The following is a 6,948-nucleotide window of genomic DNA, read 5'->3' on the forward strand; positions in this document are numbered from 1 at the left end:
ATTGCAACTAACTTCTTGGGGCCACGGCACGAGAATTTCCTTCTCGAATTAACCAGACCTTGTGTAAGCATCAATACGATACGTATACCAATACTTGAAACCATGGGGCGGCTATCCATTTATATAGTATTTTCTACCATCAAATCCATGATCTTAAACTAATCTTTATGATTTTAGCTATGAAAACCTTTGTTTCTAACCCCTCCTCCCCCCTCCCCCCTCTCCCCTCTCCCCTCCCCTCCCCCTCCCCCTCCTTGTGGCATTGTAAGGATGATTTGTTTTCATGACTTGCAACTTGGTGCTTCCCATGAGCAGTCCTTTTGGGTCAACCTTTTTTAAAATTAATGACTTCACCCTTAACTAGGGTATCTAAGGGGTATGAAAGCAAGGTTACAATCTGGTTTTAACCAATATCGTTATATCCAAAATCATAAATTACTGCGTAGGCTATTAAAATATCTCAACACCCTATAGGCCCAAATATTACGAAGCTTATATTTTTGGGAGGTAAATATGGTAGGCCCTAATGGTTATTTTATGAATTCTTCTTGGTGTTGGAACAGTATTAAAATGGTCTTACCAATACTAGGAAATTCCCTCCCTAGTTAAAATTATTCTTTTTTTTTCATAAGTGTATGCTAATTGTTTCCGTTGTATCCTCTAAAAATCAAAATGTATCAGGATGGGCAGCTGTTGTGTTCTCCCATAATAAGTGCTTATTTCTTTTTGTCAATTATGTGATGACAGGAGAGGATTTAGAAGTAGCTGCGCAGGGAATACTCTATGGGTTAGAGGCTGTGTCCAAGCAAGGATGGGACTTACATGAAATTTGGACTGATGTGTAGGGTATCGATAAACTTATGGAACCTAAGAATTTTTTGATGTGGCCATGGACCACTTTTGCTCTGCGTATGGGACTAAATGATTTTTTGTTTAAACCTAACTTTTTTGTAAAGGATGTAAATGACCACCCTATACGAATAGTAATATTCTGATCAATGATGTAGAAACTTTGTAATTTCTTTTCTGTTTTATTCGAATAAAAATATAAAAAAGCTAAGGAAATTGGTTTGTTGGAGATGATAAACTCATATCCTCGGTTGGATCCATGGATCCCTTCCTAGTCTTAAGGGGAACATTTTTTTCCACTATTGTCCAATACCCTCATTTCTAAAATGCCACTGAATTTATGTTGCAAAGTGGATGGAACATGGGTTCAAATTATTTGTCGCAAGCGCAAGCAGTGAGATGCAGTGAGCATGCACTCCAGCTGTTTGATACTCACTACACCTCACCACCTCACCACAAACGATTTTGACTTATGCAACACTAGCCTGATTGCTTCAATCTGTCCCCGATGGATGGAAAATCTGATTTTGGATATTGATTTAAATAGTAAACCTTCTGTGGATGTCATTTCTACCCAATTTTCTAAGAAGGGTATCTTAACCAGTTAGCTGTTACAGTTTTTGTCACAGAACCCTTGTGAAATCAATAGAAACTTTGCTCAATATAGGCGAGTAGTGATGGATACCCTTAGCCTTATTCTCATCTTTATTAGAGTTCCTCATGAATCTGTCTAAGATATCCATTATTCTTGGTGATGTTCAACATCAGGTTCAGGAATAGTTACTAGCATTGACAGGATTCATAGACACACCCAACTCCCATTTGCACCCCCCGGCAAAAAAAAAAAAAAAAAAAAAACCATCGTGGTGTAATATTAATCTCCAGGAAACTGAAGGCAACAGCCTGTGCCCCCTTTTGACTTTGGTTAGGAGCAGACTGGATGAGTAAAAGCCTAGTTTATCCCATGGAGGGCACCTCTAGTTTATCTCTTTCGTCTTCTAGGGAGGTTATATTTACTAGTCAGGATTGTTTGGTCTCCCCAGTTGAGACCAAACGGAAATCATTTCCGAAAATTGAATCAAGCATTTTACACTAGAATCGGGAAACTGTTTAATAAACGGTTTCGATTTGATTTTAACCATTTAAACCAATTTAAATATTAAGAAAATAACACCATCCCAACTCTTTGACATCTCATGATCTCACCCCAAATTGATGAAATTGTTCACATTTTTTATCCTAGAAATAATCATTCAAAATTTAATAAGATAAGAGTAGATTTACATTATATAATTGCTTATGCTTTTTTTTTTTTAAATGAGAATAAGTTTATATTATATAAATATATATGATTTTGGTTTCTACTTTTGACACCAAGAACCGAACCATACTATTTAACCGAAACTGCAACATTTAACCCCAATAGTGTGAAGGCGAAGTTGGAATCTATATTCTCCAACTTTCTTTAGTCGGGCCATCTGGAAAAGAAGGATTTACTACATTGTATAGGATCCATTTTTTGGCCTAAGGGGGAGGGTAGTTTGGGGGTGAAAGTGCATCAAGGTATCCTAAAGAAAGTCTGATGGGTGGCTTCCCAACAAGTCATTATAAGTGAAGTGAGTGAACCACAATTATCTAGAAGGGGAATACATTTGGACACTGTAACCTTCTCAAAACTGCTCTAGGTACTTAAGTTATCCCAAATTAGTGCACTGAAACTACTATTTCCAGCTTCAGTCCTCTGCCTTAGGCTTGTAGGCCTAGTGAGCTGGGTTGTTCGTCCATTTGGAAATGCTCTTGTTTCAGACGCTTTTGCTGTGTCTAAACTCCTGGCCGAGTTTTCTAGATTTTCTTCATGGTAGGCACTAGGGAGAAAGGTTTGTAATATTAAATGTTGTTGAAACAGCATAATCACTAAAGAGTTCAATTTTATAGATATTTCTCCAAGAGTTCAATTTTATAGATATTTTCTCCAATCTTTTGTAATACCTTGAAAGGACCATCAGCCCTTGGCTTAAACTTTCCATGATATCCTCAAGGAAATCTACCAGGATGGAGCTAGGCCGTTTATTCACCATATCATTGGATATAGGTAGTCTACTAAGCTGTGGTTGGACCCATGGCATCCAGATGGAATCCTGATTTTAGGTTGGAGACTAGATCCAGATGCTAGATCAGACTAATACGCTATGGAGTAGTCTATTCTCAGTGATGGCAACTGGCGTCACGGCCCTGCTACCTCAGTGGACCTCCATCAGGTGTGGAACCATGTTAGCAATATTAGAAGGTTAAGTGAGTTTACCTTAGTCTGTCATATAAACTATTAACTCCTCTGGTCTTTTTTCCACCAAGTCAGCTTTTGATATTCTAAGGTGTTCTCACCTTCAGGTTAGTTGGGCTTCTACTATATGGTTTCAAACTTGTATTCCTCACCAGTCATTCACAGAATGAAGGTGCATGGTAAGCACTCTTACAACTAAAGATCATCATAGTAGAACAATTATTCAGGTTTCTTCCTCTTGTTGTTTCTACCAAGCATGGATGGAGAGTAGGACCATCTTTTCTTTGATTGTCCCCATTCACATTCCATTTATTGGAAAAGGGGAGGGCGGGGGGGAGGATATGCTCCTGCTCCTAAAGTCCTCGGAGGAGTGTTATGCCAGAGGTTAGTGGGTGGAAGAGACTTCCGATCCTGATTCCTTTGCTTGTATTGCTAAGCTAGCATTCTGTTGCACTATTATTAAGCTTTGGAAGAGGAACGGAATTTTGGCTCTTGAAACAAACCTGAACAACCCCGGCTGTTATCAGGGATAATTTAGTGGATATGGACGATTATTGTAGGGCTGCTCCTCCTAAGGGTCCCAAAACCCTAAGCAATTTGTATCCTGCTTGGAGATGGGGTATTCGTCCATATGTATCCCAAGGCCTTAGCCTCGGGTTGATTTTCTTTTGGCTCCCCCACCATTGTTTTGAGCCTTTGAGGTAGGGTTCTCCCTTGGGGCATGTCCCAAGTGTGGGGTAGGATTTGTTCCTCAGCCTGTCTTTTAGAGTCCTCATCGCTCTCCAAAGGTAATCTCTCATTGCTATAGAGAAGAAAACATTGTAGCTGATGCCCTTGCAAACAAGGTTGCAGTGCTTCGTCAATCATGCTTTAGCCAGATCATCCTGCTTTTATAGCTCATGTAATAGATTGGGTATGTAATGATAGGCCATGTTATAGATTTCATTGAAAGAATTTTTATTTTGCCCGACTTTTCCAAGGTTTGCTAATGATAATGCCAAAGGTGGATCTTCCGCGCAAAGTAGTTCACTCTTTAGCTTTGTCATAACGACAAAGATGAAACAAGACTATTCTCACCTGAGAATGCCTAGACATTAATTCTGTATTTCCCACTCTCTTAATATACTCCTACTGATTCATAGCTAAACAAAAGAAGATTATGTCAAAAACTGAGATCAATATGCTTTGTAGCTGATCCCAGTTACTCGTTAATCTGTGGATAGGGAAGGTAAATTCCAATCCAAATCACCTGATTACGCCAATTCCAAAGATTCTTGAAACTTTGTCTACACACATTAAGAAGCGAAAAAGTGGAAGTCCATAAAATTTTTGTGATTTTTATTCAGTTTAGGCAGCGGAAGGATATCAAAACTTTCTGATATCAACAATTCATTGGAAGAGAAGCATTCACTTCCTGAGTCCAGTAGCTGACTAATTAGGCAGTAAAAATAAAATAAAATCAAAGAGAACAAAAAAATAAAAATAAAATCAAAGACAACATATAATGGTGTGTGGATGCTAGGAAACACAGATTTACAATGCTCCAGCACTTTTCCTCGAGAGTGCAATAACATTGAAATTTATGGAATCGGGGTTCTTCTGGATCATTCCTCTTATGACTTTTGCCGCATCCTGCCATGAAATAAAATCATTTAGATGACAAATTTCAGATGCCCCCCAAGCCAGGAGATTGAAAAGGTTGGAAAAGATTGCCATAGTTACATGAAAGCAACCATGATGTTATAGCTGAAGTGCTGAGACGTGACCAATTTCACAGCAATGGGGAAGGAGGGATTACTGGGTAGTGGATTAACAACGCCACTGTTGCAGACCTCAGAATAACAAGACTGTGTTCACATCAATTTCATTCTGATGATCTCAGTTCTCATTTTCAAGCCAACTGCCATGTAAAGTCGTGGGAGAAGAAAAAGCAAGGGGGGGAGAGAGAGAGGGAATAGCATGGCTGAGTATACCATTAAGAAATATGTAGGAAGATGGGATTACCTGCAACAAGCTGCTGGGTGAAGAAGGACCATGTGATATTGCTTGCGATTTTCTTCCATCGAGCTCATAAAGTTCCCCTACAGGTAAGGATTTCGATAAACACGGGGAACAAACTATAACATTTTCCTTTTTCTTTTTCACTGCGGTAGGCATAAGCATGCTACAATATAGACTTTGTATTTCTTAGCACAAATAAAATTCATTTTCCTTTTATTTTTCTCACTAATGTAAGCATGCACATGCTACAAAATAGATTTTGTATTTCTTAGCGCAAATAAAATTCACTACTTGTCACCAAAAATCACAAGACAAGTGAATATAACATACCATTCACACATGAGAAGCAAATAAAATGAGTGTCCACACTTGTATTGATATCTGGAGCCTACACAGAAAAGTAATAGTATGACAAGGCATTAGATTTCTAAGCTAAATGAAGAAATACCCGAACCACAGATTAAATGCCAGTGGGTTAGTGATTGAAAGGGGAAAAATAAAGGGTGACTATCAACTCCTCTCCATCTTTAAATTTAATGCTGGTTATATTCTGTAACCTCTGAAATGTTCTTGCAGAATGACAAAAAAGAAAAAAAGAAAAAAAGAAAAAATGAAATGCCTATATAGGATTAATGGAAAAATTGATCATTGATTCACCCCCCCTTTTTTTTTTTTGGGGGGGGGGGGGGGGGGGGGGGGTGTGGTGTGGGGGGCGGTGTTGAACTGCCAGATTACCCAAAATTGGGTTTCGCCTAACCAAAATAACCAATGGCTGTTTGATGCTGTGTGAGAAAAAGCACCTGCCAGTGATTAACTATTGATAAGGGATGATTTTGTTTGGGTATAGATTCTGGTCCATTGCTCTTGGATTGGGGGAACAAACAGTAAAGTTTAAAAGAAATCCACCAATCAGATTCAAAGATATAGAGCCCTTTTTGAATTAGAAAAGTGAAGCCAAATAGAAACGAGAACCAGGATTAGTAACTTCTAAAAGTAGTAATGAACAAAATACAACAACATCAGCCTTATCCCAACTAAACGAAGCCGGCCACATGGATCCGATCAAATACAGCAAAAGAAAAGAAGTAAAAGGGAAGGAACACAACACAACAAATCAGAAAAATCACCCCTCCTTACTGATGCATCCCCAAGCCTCCGTTGAACATGGCCATACCATCTCAAACAGCTTTCTCAGAGCTTACCATGAATCAGGCTACTCCCAAATCAACTCTAATATAGTCATTACTTACTTTCTCATTCCTAGTTTTGCCACACATCCATTTGAGCATCCTCATCTCTGCTACACATAGCTTATTAATATGATACTTCTTAACTATCCGGCAATCTGCCCTGTACATCATACCGGTTTTAAGCTTTAATGGAATACGTCAATCATACAATACTTCGGACACACCTCTCCACTTTGTCCATCCCACTTTAATCTTCTATGAAACATCATCCTCTATATCACTTTTTTTTATTTATGGTTGATTCCAGATGCCTAAAATGATCACTTTGTGGTACCTCTCTCTCCTCAATCTTCACCATATCATAATCCATCGTAGTGTGACCAAAGCAATTACCAAAATGCAAACTACTAAAATTAGAAATTATCAAACTAGTAACTACCAGATTTGGAAAGTGAAAATTAGTAACTTCCAGAAATATAAGTGATATATAGACGCTATAAGAAATAGACAAGTATAGTTGCTATATGAACTAGAAGTTGATGAAAGAAAATAGACACTGAAACAACTAAAACAGAAGATCAAATCAGTTTCAGAACAGGAGTCCCACCTGATCCTCAGGGCTGGAAT

Source organism: Macadamia integrifolia, unplaced genomic scaffold, assembly GCF_013358625.1.
Source record: "Macadamia integrifolia cultivar HAES 741 unplaced genomic scaffold, SCU_Mint_v3 scaffold571, whole genome shotgun sequence".
NCBI lineage: Eukaryota > Viridiplantae > Streptophyta > Magnoliopsida > Proteales > Proteaceae > Macadamia > Macadamia integrifolia.